We start from the raw sequence: 14,759 nt of genomic DNA, 5'->3' as shown, positions 1-14,759 counted from the left end.
TCCACTGCTCTGTAAGTAATCCTGAATAAACTTATTTTACTCATTTTTAGACATTCTTTTACATTTCCTGTGGAAACTCACAGAATAGGAGGTAATACTATCAGGTTACCCAATTACTAGTGGTGAAAAGCTCAACACTGAATGTCTCCATGTAAGTTTATATTGCTCTGGGTTGTTGATAATAAATTATAAGATGATAAATTGGAATACCTATTTCCCTAAAACTTTAATCTTTTAGTTTAAATATTTTTGGATGAATAAATAATTAATGTAGAGGTACCCAGTTAGAAATTGTGATTTTTCAATTCTGTCATTTTTGTATTTTCTCTTTCTTTGTAAAGATTAAGGTCTTAGTTACTTTCTCATCACTGAGACACAATACCTGACACCCACAACTCTAAGGAGGAAATTTTTAATTTGGTTCACACTTTGTTACAGGTTTCAGTCCACAGTAGGATGGCTGCAAGGATGGTGACATGGCATAAGAGAAAGAGCTCGCGACATGGCAGTGGAAACAGAGAGTGATCAAGGGAAGAGGGAGAGAGACCCTTCCAGGCCATGTCCCCAGTAACCAACCTCCTCAGACCAAGCTTCACCTCCCAAGATCACATTTACAATCTACTAGACTATTCCATTGATTATAAAGCCCACATGATCCAATTACCTCCTCAAAGTCCCACCTATGATCATATGAGGTTTTTTGGAGGGAGGGGTTTAGGTATAAACCATAACACTGCCCTTGGCCCCCAAAAGACTCATGTACATCTCTTTATGCAAAGTGAATTTACTCCAAGAATTGCCAAGGTCCTAATGGTTCCAGCATTGCTGAACAGTTCAAGTCCAAAGTCTTCTCTGAGATTTAAGGCAAACTTAGCTATGAATTTCTGAAAATATCAAAAGAAAGTTAAACACTGCCAATATACAAAGGCTCAGGGTAAACATTCCCATTCCACAAGGGACACATGGATCAAAAGGAGTGGGACCAAAGCAAATGTCAGGTAAAAAGGCTGAAAACCAAGACTAGACCAAGCCACAACAAGCTTTTATTAGAGGAACAGATCTGCCAGGCTGTCTTTGAACAGAGAGACAAAGGCAATATGGCCGGGGCAGGGAGTGTCTTATAGAATGGGGTGGGGTTTGTAGGAGCTGAGGCGGGATTGAGTGAGGTAGTGACTAGGGAATGGAGGAGCTGGTGACGTCACTAGTTGGTAGGAGGTGAGAGAGTATTAGGTTACTCTCTGAAAGGGTTGCTGAAAAGGAGAGGCACCAATGTTCAAGCAAGCCTTTACTGGGGGCAATCTGCAGGGACTGACTCAAAAAAGGGAGACCAGCCATCACATGAGCTGAGTTGGAGGCTTATATGGAGTTTTTGCATGTGGGAGAGCACGTAGTCCTTTGATGGGGGTAGGTGATTGCAGTTAGGGCATATAACAAATTCTGGCTGGGGGACAAAGAAACAGGCTCCAGGAAGTCCCTATCTCATGGGTATATCTGGTGGGATGAAGTGACAAGCTCCAGGAAGTCCTTGTCTTAAGGGAACATTTGGTGGGATAAAGTGACAAGCTCCAGGAGGTCATGAACTAGGAGGGGTCAAGCCTTTAGTTATGTAGAAAGTCCCTGTTCACCATTAGGAGGACAGGGAGAAGGGGGAGGGAGCTTGTTCTGTGGGGGCTTTGGAATACCTAACACACTAGGTGGGAATGGACATGCTGGGAAGAAAGGTTTCTTTGGTGGGAGCAGCCATCTTGGTGTGATGTCACACAGGGGAGGGGGCAAGGCACAATAGGAAGAGGGCAGCTACTACACATAATAGCCACTGAGGTAGTGGGAGACCTATCAACAAGACTGAAACCCTGCAGGGAAAACATTAAATCCTGTACCTCCATGTCCCACACATGGGCAAATTGTGGTGAGATGTGAACTCCAAATGGTTTAGGAAGTCCTGCCCCTGTGGTTGCAGCCTTCATAAGTTCTCTCTTGGGCTGATTTTGTTCACTTCTTGCTTTCCTCAGCTGTTCCATGATTCTGGCTTTTCCAACTTCTTTGGGTTAGAAAAGTCGCCATGTCAGTTTTGGCTTCACTCTCAGAACTTCATGTACTGCCCTCTCAGGGGGTCACTGCCTGCTCTCTAAGGCCTTCTGAAATATGAGTGGAAGCATTCTGACTCCACAGCTCTTGTAGTCTGCATCCATATAAAACCAGCATTGCGTGGATGACCCAAAGGTCAAGGGCCGGCTGAAACAATAGCCCAGGCCTTTTGCATATTGCTGATGGTTATAGAAGCCTCCAAGTGCCTGGAAGTCTAAGCCTGGGAAATCAATTCCCTAGGTGGCCCTTCATCAACAGAATCCCCTGGCTATCTCTTCTCAAGTCTTTCACCTTTGCAATTCAGAGCCTGTGAAGGGTGGGTGCCTGGATGGTTTCTCACATGCCCTTAAACTATTTTTTCCTATTGTCCTGTTGTGAAGTACTTGACTTCTTTTAAATGCTAATCTTTTTAGCACCCAAGCTCTCCTCTGCTCCATTTTTGCAAGCCTCAACTTTACTGGAGCTTCCTTTCTGGCTAAACTCAAAGCCTTCTTAATCAGCTGTGTCTTTTACTCTTGATTCTCAAGGTAGAGCTGGCTGAAAGACCCCATTAATATCCACGCCACTGCCTGAAAGTTGAGCCACCTTGAAATTTTCTTAGCCAGGTTAGTCTGAAGCCCTTAATCTCAGTCTCCCCACAAAGTCTCTGGACATGAGCAAACACACATGGCCTGGAGTCCAATTGCCAGTGGAGTCCTTGTTCCCAACTGAAACCCCGGGAGCCTGGTCTTTATCAGCAGCATTTCTATCAGCATTCTTATATTCTGAACTCTGACCAGAATCTCCCATCAAGCTCAGCTTACAGCATTCAAGGGCTGATTCTGCAGCTGACATATCCAAAACTTTCTGAACTCCTGAAAACCAGTTCCAAAGGCTTCTGAAGCACATGGTCAGGTAGTGTCACAGTAATGACCCCACTTCCTGACACCAAATCTGTCTTACTTTCTTGTCACAGACATAATACCTAACATGCACAAACTAAAGGAAGAAAAGTTTATTTTGGCTTACAGTTTGCAGAGGTTTTAATCCATAGTTGGCTTGCTCCAAGGAAGGATGCATGGCAAGAGGGGCATGGTACAAGAGAAAAAGCTCCTAGCATGGTGGTAGGAAGCAGAAATCAATAAAGGCAGAAGGAAGAAAGATATAACCTTGAGGCCACATCCCCAATGACTCATCTCCAACCAGGCTTCACATCACATTTAGCTATAAACTTACCAGTGGACTAATTCACTGAGAAGTATCACATTCCCCTGATCCAGTCACCTTCTAGAAGCCCCACCTATAATTGCATGAGGCTTTGTGTAGATATCTGTATATTAACTATGACAATGAGTTTTTTCTTACTGTCTTTTATACCATGTTTCCCTGAAAATAAAACCGAAGCAGAAAACAAGCACTGGTCATTACTATGATAATGGCCAGTGTCATGAAGATTATACCTCACTATTCTCTTGTTTAGTGGCTACTCTGTAATGGCAGGTAAGGCAAGGTGATGGGGCTGGGATTTTTGATCTCTAGTTCTCAAGGCTGATTATTTTCTGGATAGTTTTTATTTTTAGGGAAATAGAAAATTATATATAATGCAGATAATTATATAGGATATATTATAATTGCACACTTTAATATATATAATTACATATAAAATATATGCTGTTATACAGGTCAATATAACTATGATAATGTTGCACAATATAAAATATGTTAATATATTTTATATAATATATAACTTACTGTATATCATATATGCTCTTACATTATTAATAAGCACTATAAATATATCAATTACTTATAATTAAATGCTGTAATACAATCATTCTTTTGCTGTTTTATGTTGGAATGGTATTTAGAAAAAAACATTAGGAATGCAACATTTCTTAACAGTGTTCATTTGGGACAGTTACTCTCTACCTGCTGCTTTATTGTGGAAACTGGCAGCGAGAGCTCAGCCTGTAAGAGTTGTGCAGAAAGTTGATGAAAGTCAGTGAGGATGGCCTATGCTCCTTCAAGCATTCATTTCTAACCCATTTCTCCCTACAAACCTCTGAATTTGTAGATTATGCCATAGCAAGAGTGTTCCTCTCAATGTTACTTCTCTCTGAAGTAAGATTTTCTTAGTGAAAGAAAAGATAACAAAGCCCATTAAGGAACAGAGTTTCTGGTGCCTGGGACATTCTGCCTTAGGGTTCATGCCATATTCTTGTAAAAATTTGCTGACTGTTAAGTGTGATCTTTATCTTTTTTTATATTCCTAAAGATATCAGTTAGTTGATACCTATATGATATCTATAAGCTCATATGACAAAGTAACTAGACAAATGAGAAAGATGGTTGTTAACAACAATAAATGAATCAACATTTGCTATCTGAATACATGTAAGAAGATAAAAATGTTTTATATGTAATCCTTTTAAGGATAAACAATTAGAAAACATTAATGTGTCAATATTCAGTATAAAATATAAATTGAAAAAAGAATAGGTGAAATAAATTTTATAACATATATATTTGAAGAACAAATAGGAGTTGGAATATCACATTGAGAAACTCCAAGTAGCTGGAGGAAAAGATAAAACAATAGAAGTTAAGAGACAGCTCAATAGAGCACTAAGGTAGGTGAAGGACAGAAATAGAAGTACCAATGTCTTCATAGGTTTAGATAGTGAATAGAGGGGACTTCTGGGAAGATGTCAGAGTGGTAAGCAGCAGAGAAGGAGCCTCTCTGAGATTTGGTGTCCTGACATTGGAATATAGTAGCAAGAGGAGAAGGAGGAGGGAAGTGGGTCCCTGGGACCCAGGAATAATCTAAGGTGAGAATTGATGTCTACAGGGAGAGTAAAGAGAAACTTTAATGAACAAGAAGAAGGTACCAAGCAGCACTCTCTCCCATAGCCTAGACTCTCCAAGAGGGAACAGTGGGCTGAACCTGCAGACACACGGTGACTACTGATGATCCCAGAGGCCTCCACAGAGAAATGCACCAGTGGAACAGAGCAGCTGACACACTCGACTGCAGCAGCTGGTGAGTTAACTAGGTTCAGACCTCACCCAAGAGAGGGTAATTGGCTGGTAGCCATCTTGGAGAGGGGCCTACTGAGGTAGAAACTAAGAACAGCAGCAGGCAAACTCCATCAAGTGGCTCTTGGTGTCAGGGCAGAGTTCAAGCCAGACACATAGACACATAGACAGTTATAATCTCATGGAATCCTGTTCCAGCCTCATAGTGAGAAACCAGCCTGAATTTCAGAGGAACTAAATGGGCAGGCTGGCTAGAATTATCCACTACCCCATTGTGAAGCTGCAGCTAGCTTGCTGGGATTTGTCAATTTGGTTCTGGACTCTGTTTGCCTACGTTGCCTCACAGTGACAGCAGAAAAACACCTTGAATTGGACATTTGGGGGCTTTTATTCTTTTTTTTCCTTTCTTCTTGCTTTTTTCCTTCTTTCTAGTTCTTGTTTTGTTTTATATAGTTTTTTTTTTCTCAATTGAATAATTTCTAGTTTTGTTGTTGGTGGAGGTCTGTTCTGTTCTTGTTTTTATTTTTTCCTTTTCTCTTTCCCACTTCTCTGCTTTACAAATTTCCTAAAGTCTGTCCTCCAGCCTTGCTTCTGATCTCTTCCCCTTTTTCTATTTTTTTTTTTTTTTTACCCTAACTGCTTTTAAATCTTCTCCTCTAAGGGTAAAAATGCCATATTAAGGGCTATAATTTGCCATTTTCTAGTCTGTATTTGATGCTGTTGTTATTGTTGATTGTACTTCTTTAGCCAAGGTAACATAATTGTGCTAAACAGTTGTTCCTCCTGGTATACCAAGACTGAGATTGCCTAAGGGTCTTTAAAAAAAACCCTACAGGTCAGTGCCAAAGAACTGGCATCTGGGCCAAGTAGGCAGAAACTTCTTATCTCCAATAAATGAAGAAGTAGGATCCTGTAACAGACTCAAAACCCAAAAGCTAGCTACACCTGGGAGACACTTCTGAGAAGTAGTCATTCCTAAGTTTTCTGAGTACTGGCAATAAACTACTCATAAGCAATTTACAATCATCAACTCAGGAATCAAACTTTTAAAGAAATAGAAAATGAGAAAACCTAAACAAGATGCAACCCCCACAGACTTTTAGATCACCAAAGGCCAACTCCAGGGGCAATGAAGTGGAACACTCCGAAAGCCACCTGCCTGGACTCCCTGAAGTGATAACAGAATAAGTAACAAAGTAGATGAATGAGGCTCTTGAAAAATCAAAGCGGAAATAATTTCCTAGATAACTGTAGAAATGGTGACCAGATTGAAAGATACAGATTTTAGAAAGGGGGGCCCTCAGGAATACGATGGAACCCATGAGCACCCAGCATAGGAAATAAGTGAAATCCATGAAACGGAGTCAAACAGGTATCCAAATTAAAAACTCCATTGAAAGTATACACAGCAGAATGAGTGTGAGCACAGACTATCAGATAGAAGCAGGATTGTGGTTAGTGACCAGGAAAAGGAAAGGTTTCTCAAAAATAGCAGGGGAGGCCCAGGGATTTAGCTCAGTGGTTCCACCTCCTGCCTTGCAAGCACAAGGTCCCTAGTTTGATCCCCGGTACCAAAAAAAACCCAAACGACTGAAGGACCATGAGAAATCAATCCAGCAACTTCTACATGATGCAAAGAATAATGCAAGATTGATTGGAGTCAGAAAAAGCAGGAGATAGCGCAAATGACATAAAAAACCTGTTCTCAGAAATAATAGCAGAAAACTTCCCAAACAGGGAAAAACAACTTGACATATAGATAAGTGAGGCATGCAGGATTCCAATTAGCCATGATCAAAAAATCTTCCCCAAGGCATATAATAGTCAAGATTCCAGAAATTGAACACAAGGACAGAATATTAAAAACTGTTAGAGAAACAAAGCAAATTACCTGTAAAGGAAAGCCTATAAGAATCACAGCAGACTTCTCAACACAAACTCTCAAGTCGAGGAGAGCTTGGAGTGAAGTATTTCAAGCCCTAAAGAAAAACAACCTCCAACCCAGATTGATGTACCTTGCAAAACTGTCCTTCAAAATTGATGGAGAAATAAGATACTTTCATGACAAAGAACACCTGAAGAAATTCATGAAAACCAAACCAGCACTCCAAAGTGTTCTGAAGGATATTCTAGAAAGAGCCAATAAGGATTACAGCTCCATAAACCCCAACATAATGAATCCACCAGGCAAGGTAAGAAGTTAGAAAAGGAAAGAAGGAAGCTAACAGCAGGAAAATAACATGACAGAGATAAGACAATGCACATCAGTTATAACCATTAGTATTAATGGTCTCAATTCACCAATCAAAAGAAACAGAGTGGCAGAATGGATTAAGAAGCAAGACCTATCAATATGCTGCATACCAGAAACATTTAATTGAAAAACAAATTCATAGACTGAAAGTCAAGGGATGGAAGACGATATTCCATGTGACAGGAACCTAGAAAAAAGTAAGGGTAGCTATTCTATTTGCAGACAAAGTGGATTTCAAGCCAAGACTGATTAAGAGGGAAAAAGAAGGTCACTACATCCTGATAAAGGGAACAATCTAAGAGGGAGATATAACAATCATAAATATATATGCGTCACATAGCAGCATACCGAACAATACAAAACAAATCTTATTGGGAGTGAAAAGTTATCTAAGCACTAGCACAGTTATGATGGGGGAACTCAATACCTCACTGTCGCGAATAGACAGATCAACCAGACAAAAAGTCAACAATGAAATATTAGAATTGACCCAAACTTTTGAACAAATGGACTTAGTAGATGTCTATAGCGCGTTCCACTCCACAACATCAAAATACACATCCTTCTCATGCACATAGGACTTTCTCCAAAATAGACCATATTCTAGATCATAGAATATGCTTAAGTAAATGCAAAGGAATTGAAATAATCCTATGCATATTATCAGACCATAGTGAAATGAAATTGTAAATCAAGAGCAAAAGAAATCACAAAAACATCATAAACACATGGAAATTAAATAACACCCTCCTGAACAACTAATGGGTCACAGATGAAATTAAAGAAGAAATCAGACACTTTCTGCAATTAAACGATGCAGTACATACTGGAATGTATGGGATGCAGTGAAAGCAGTCCTATGAGGAAAATATATAGTGCTGATTTCCCATATCAGGAAAACAGAGTGGGCTCAAATAAACAACCTAATGTTGAATCTCAAGCTTCTAGGAAAAAAAAGAGCAAATCAAGCCCAAAGCTTGTACAAAGGGGGGAATTATAAAAATCAGAGTAGAAATTAATGCAATGGGGACTAAGGAAACAATACAAAGAATCAATGAATTAAAGAGTTGGTTCTTTCAAAGATGAAATAAAATTGAGGAAGCTCCCTGCCTCCATCCCAGGCTCCTAGGGCAGAGAAGCTCAGCTGGTCCCAGAACCCAGAAGGAAGCTCCCCACCTCCATCCCAGGCTCCTAGGGCAGAGAAGCTCAGCTGGTCCCAGCACCTGGAAGGAAGCACCCTGCCTCCATCCCAGGCTCCTAGGGCAGAGAAGCTGAGCCGGTCCCAGTACATGGAAGGAAGCTCCCCCACTGCCATCCCAAGCTCCTAGGGCAAACAAGGTGAGCCGCGTGGGTGCAAGAAGCACCCCCTCCCATGGAAATGAGAAGATACATAAACAAGTCTCAAAAACAGACTTCTGGATCACCTAGAGCAACCCCAAAGGGAAAGGAGATGGAACAATCTGATACTCAACCACCTGGACTCTCTGAACTGGCAACAAAAGAGGATCTGGAAAAATGAAATCAGAAATAATTACTCAGATAACAGCAAAGATTTTTGCTCATGGTGCAAGACATGATTAATAAATCTAGAGGACACAGGTAAAGAAATAGATCTGAGGAACATGATGGAATCCCAACACAGGAAACAAATGGAATCCATAAAACAGATACAAACAGATTTCCAAGAGATTAAAAACTCCATCGAAAGTCTGCACAGCAGAATGAACCAATGTGAGTATAGAATTTCACATATAGAAGATAAGATTGCAATTAGTGAGGAGGAAAAGAAAAATTGCTTTAAAATTGTAAGGGAACATGAGAAATCAATCCAGCAGCTGCTAGACGATGCAAAGAAGAATAACATAAGAATGACTGGAGTCAATGAAGAAAGAGGAGAGAGTGCAGATGACATAAAAAAACTGTTCACAGAAGTGATGGCAGAAAACTTCCCAAGGAGGGGAAAAGAACTTGACATACAGATAAGTGAGGCATATAGGACTCCAGCTAGCCTTAATCAAAAAAAAATCTACCCATAGGCATATAACAATTAGGATTCTAGAAATCCAACAGAAGAACAAAGTTCTACAAGCATTGAGAGAAAAGAAACAAATCACATACAAAGGAAAGTCCATCAGAATCACAGCAGACTTCTCAGTGCAAACCCTCAAGGCAAGAAGAGTTTGGAGTGAGTTATTTCAAGCCCTAAAGGAAAACAGCCTCCAACCCAGATTGATGTACCCTGCAAAACTATCTTTCAAAATGGATGGAGAAATAAGATACTTTCAGGACAAAGAGCACCTCAGGAACTTCATGAATACCAAACCGGCACTCCAAAAAATTTTAAACAATACCCTAGGAAAAGACAATGAGGATCACAACCCCAGGAAACCCAGCAGAATGAATCCATTGGGCGTGACAAATTAAATATAAAGGGGAAAAATCCAACAAAAAGAAAAAGTCATGACAAGGCTTTTAAAACTTTTAACTTCATCTCCCTAATGAGTGTATAATTCAATCTTGTTATTGTACTGATTAGTATTTTTCTGATTCTGGAGTTGCACACCATTCCTTGTGCTATACTGGCTGTTTATCATCTTATGTCTACATTTTAATTGGGTTGTCTATTAATGAGCTCTAAGAATTCTTTATATATTCTGGTCATAGGTTATATGTATTGTAAATATGGTCTGTTTAAGGACTACTTTTCATTTTTACCATGTCATTTAAAGTTCTAAATTTTGATGGAATCTCATTTATCAATTTTTTTTTATACATCATGTCTTTTGTATCCTAGGTAGTTCTTGCCTACCCTGAATTCATAAATATTTTCCCTTACAATTTCTTCTTAAAGTTTTATACTTTTAGGCTTTCTTATTTAGGTTCATAGATCCCTTCAAGTTATTTTCATGTATGGAAAAAAAAGGTTGAGGTTAATTTTTTATATATGGATACCAGGTGCTCTAGTGCCATTTGCTGAAAACACTATCTCTTCCTCAGGTCTTGAATTGAGTTTATATTCTATAAAATGCTAATGTTAAATAATCTTTCAAAACTCAATGGACCACATATGTGTGGTTCTATTTCTAGATTCTCTGTTTTATTCCAATGATCTATATGTCTTTCCTTACACCAACACTGCCTTGATTACTGTAGCTTTAGAAGAAGTCTTAAAATTAGGTAATAAACATCTTCCAACACTGTTTTTGTTTTTGTTTTTAACTTTTCTAAGTCCTTTGTACTCCTACATAACTTTAAATTTCAATATCCAATTCTTCATTTATAGCAAGTATACACAGACCTGAATTTTTATATATACCTTGTGTTTTCTAATCCTGCTAAATTCAAGTACAAGTTCTAGGGGCTCCTAGAGATTTCTTAGTATTTTCTCTGTAGGTGATCATTTCATCTACATATAAAGATTTTGCTTCTGCCATGCCAATCCTACCCTAGTTGTGTCATTTTATTGCCAGACTATTTTGGTGGGGCCTAGGTTTCAAAGTTTAATGGACAGATAAAGAATAAGCATATCTGCCCTTGTTCCCCACCTTAAGGAGAAAGCATTGTATCTTCTCCATTTATATCAGGCACTCTCGCTGGAAGTATGGAGTACATGTCTTTAATCTGTTGAGAAGTTTCTGTTCTACTTCTAGGCTCCTGATAGCTTTTACCATGAACATCTGTAGAATTTAGTCCAATACTTTTTCTCCAACTAGTGACAGGATCATATGGCTTTTTCCTTTCCTCTGTTAAAATGATGACTTTTGGGAGTGGATCTTCCAATGCTGAACCAACACTGCCATCCCTATAACAAAACCACTTTCTACATCCTGCCACATCTGACTTCTAATAGTTTGTTTTGTTAAACAAATTTCTATCTATGTTCATACTTTTTTCTTCTATTATCTTTATCCAGTTTTAGGATTAGCACAATGTTGATTTCCTAAATTGAAGGGAGAAGTGTTCCTTCTTTTTTCTGCTTTAAATGTTTGATATAATTTATCAGTTAAAATGTTTATGAGCCTGCTGTTGTCATATAGGTAGGTTTTCAAGGTAGGAATATACTTTCTTTAATAGGTGCTCTTCAAATTTTATATTTCCTCCAGAGTTAGTTTCATTAATTTATCTTCCAAGGTGCTTCTTAGAAGTTGTCAAATTTATTTCAAAACAGATTTTTGAAATATGCTTTCTATATCCTTTTAAATTCTGTAAAATCTGTGGTAATGTCTCCTAGATCTTAATATTGTAATTTTAAAAATGTATAACTTAATTGTGTAACAGGAAGAAAAGGTCTAAAAGAGCAGGGGAATTGTGAGGGGTAGGGGAAGGGAAAAAAGGGAAAGGAAAAAATATGAGAGGAGGAAAAAAAATGGAAACAAGGTCTTTGCAAATAGGGAAGGGTGGAGGGGGTGAAGGAAGGGCAAGGGAAGGGGAAAAAAAATAAGAACCAAGATACTTATGTAAAGGTACAAGATCCCAATGATGAATGTACCTGTATTTTATATCTAAAATGTACCAATAAACTTAATGGAAAAAACTAACAAACAAAAGAGATGAAGTAAAATTGACAAACCTTTAGCCAACTTTATCCAAAAAAGGAAAGAAAAGACTCAAATCCATGCAATTAGGAATGATGAGGGTGAAACCACAACAAATTCTGCAGAGATCTACATGATCATCAATATCTACTTCGAGAACCTCTATTCTAGTAAGATCGAAAATACAGCAGAAATGTATAGATTCTAGAAACATATGAATTACCAAAACTGCATCAATAAGATATGGAAATTTTAAATAAGCCAATATCAATCAATGAAATTGAATATACAATTTTAAAATTACCAACAAAGAAAACCCTGGATATGATGGATTCACTGCTGAATTCTACAAGAAATTTAGAGAAGGTCTAGTGCTGCTATTCCTCAAACTCTTTAATGAAATTCAAATAGAAGCTATACACCCAAATTCATTCCTGGAAGCAAGTATTACCCTGATTCCAAAACCAGAGAAGGATCTAACCAAAAAGGAGAATTACATGCCAATCTCCCTGCTGAACACAGTTGCAAAACTCCTCAATAAGATACCGGCAGACAGAATGCCTCAAATCATCAATAAGGTTATATACCATGACCAAGTTGGGTTCATCCCAGGGATGCATGGATGGTTCAACATATGCAAATCAACAAATGTAATACACTATATTATCAGAGCCAAGGACAAAAACTATATGATTTTCTCAATAGCTGCAGAAAAAGCATTTGACAAAGTCCAACATCCATTCATGATAAAAACGCTACAAAAAATTGGTATAAATGGTCTTTATCTCAACAGCTAACATCATAATAAACAGACAAAAACTGAAAGCTTACACTCTAAAATCAGGACAAGAATGTCTACTGTCACCACTCTTGTTCAATATAGTTCTGGAAAACTAGCCAGACTAATTAAACAAGAGAAAGAAATAAAAGGAATAAGGATAGGAAAGGAAGAACTTAAATTACCATTATTTGGAGATGACATGATACTCTACATAGAAGACCCCGAAAACTCCACCAAAGGACTTTTAGATTTGATAACCAAATTCTGGCATAGCTGGATACAAAGTCAACACTCAAAAGTCAGTAGCCTTCCTGTATACAGATAACAGACTCACAGAGACAGAAATTAGAGAAACAATCCCTTTCACAATAGCATCCAAAAAAATGAAATACCTACAAATCAATCTAACAAAGGAAGTAAAAGCCCTCTACATTGAAAACTAGTGCTCCAAAAAAGGAGGTTGAAGAGAATATCAGAAAATGGAAAGATATCCCTTGTTCTTGGATAGGAAGAACCAATATAGCGTAAATAACTATATTTCCAAAATTGTTATACATTCAATGCAATCCCAATCAAAATCCCAACAGCATATCTCACAGAATTAGAAAAAAACTATCCTAAAATTCATTCAGAGCCAGAAGAGACCTAGAATAGCCAAGGCAGTTTCTGAGCAACAAAGGCAAAGCGGGGATTATTACCATCCCTGACTTGAAATTATACTACAAACAACTGTGATAAAACAGCATGGTACTGCCAAATAAAACTCAAGGATCAATGGAAAAAACCAGAACCTTCAGACATTTATAGCTAAATGGATGGACCTTGAGCCTATACTCAAGTGAAATAAATCAGAGACACATGTTTACATACCACATGTTTCTCTGGTGTGAGAAACCAAAAGTAGAAATAAGGACTGAAATGTATAATGGATATTGGGAAATGGGAAGGAAGTGTTCAAATGGGAAGGGGAACAAGGGAGGGGAGTAGGGAGAAAGGAAAGAAGGGACAAGAAAAAAGTGAAAATAGAAGGAAAAATGGAAAGAAAACTTTTGTACATAGGGAAGGGAGGGGATTTGTGGGGGGGGGAGGGATAAAATAAAATGAAATTTATTAAAAAATAAAGGAAATGAAGTAAAAAAAAAATGAAAAGAAAAGAAACAGGAGATTAGGTCATGGCAAACTTACTCGGGAAGTGGTTGTGTTCTATTAATTACAAAGTCCCAGGACACATGTCCAGAACAGGTGGAGCCAGTCACAGAGTTCTATTTTCAGACCTTCTTGTGATAACTCCAGGAAATTTTCTATAGGATGGCCTAGACCTTCATCAACCTGAGGAGTGGAAAATACAAAAAGATAGTTGTCACTGAGTTTGGGCCACTTTGTTCTCACAATAGTCTGCTTTCACATTGTAGAGTGTATTTTTTCCCCCACTTTTACATGGCCCAAACTCACTCCACAGAGCATGTTTCTTTTCCTACCTTTTATAAAAGCAAAACCTCGCTATATTTTGCACTTGTTTTGTCCAATTTTTTGTTCAAGACAAGAACCTAGAAACTACCTCAAGAAGGAGACTCAACAATCCTAAAACCTGGCAACAGAAAAGAGGGAGAAGAGTGGATATTTGATGAAAGAATAGTTCTAAACCTTAACAAGGAATGACACGGTAAAGAGTATAGAACATACAGAAGAGAAAAGAAATTAAGAAGCCCGTATATCTGAAATTGGAGTGAATTTAAGAATATCATAAGCAAAAGTAAATTCTAGAAACCTCTAGAGAGGAAAGAACAGGTCACTCAAAAGAAATCGAACCAGACTGAAAACAGACTGAAGAGCAATTCTGGATGCAAGATGACCATGGGATTATGATTTCAAATCATTTCAGGTAAAAAGTTTGAAGCCTAAAGGTTTGCAATCTGCCAAATTTTGGTTCAAACAAAATAATAGGGCTGGGGATTTAGCTCAGTGGTTCCACTGCCTGCTTTGCAGGCACAAGGTCCCGAACTCAGTCCCAAGTACCAGTAAATAAAATAATAATAATAGAAATACTTTCAATCATTTCATCTTGAAAGTTTTCCATCTTAATCCA

The 14,759-nt window shown here is 38.2% G+C and overlaps 1 long non-coding RNA gene across 4 annotated transcripts in view; it reads left to right on the top strand.

Moving 5' to 3' along the window:
• The window catches only part of LOC101707767 (uncharacterized), a 163,306-nt gene that overhangs the window by 25,385 nt on the left and 123,162 nt on the right, over window positions 1-14,759 (top strand). For 2 of the 4 annotated variants that reach the window (XR_015440076.1, XR_015440075.1), the window contains one exon: window positions 4,978-5,107. The exons of the other annotated variants lie outside the window; for them this stretch is intronic. This is a non-coding gene — a long non-coding RNA (uncharacterized LOC101707767). The remainder of the gene's footprint in view (window positions 1-4,977; window positions 5,108-14,759) is intronic. 4 annotated transcript variants of the gene reach the window in all.

This window comes from Heterocephalus glaber, unplaced genomic scaffold, assembly GCF_053883595.1.
Source record: "Heterocephalus glaber isolate CG9 unplaced genomic scaffold, H.glaber_assembly_v1.0 deba00001481, whole genome shotgun sequence".
Classification (NCBI taxonomy): Eukaryota; Metazoa; Chordata; class Mammalia; order Rodentia; family Bathyergidae; genus Heterocephalus; species Heterocephalus glaber.
This window is presented reverse-complemented; position numbering and strand designations above follow the sequence as displayed.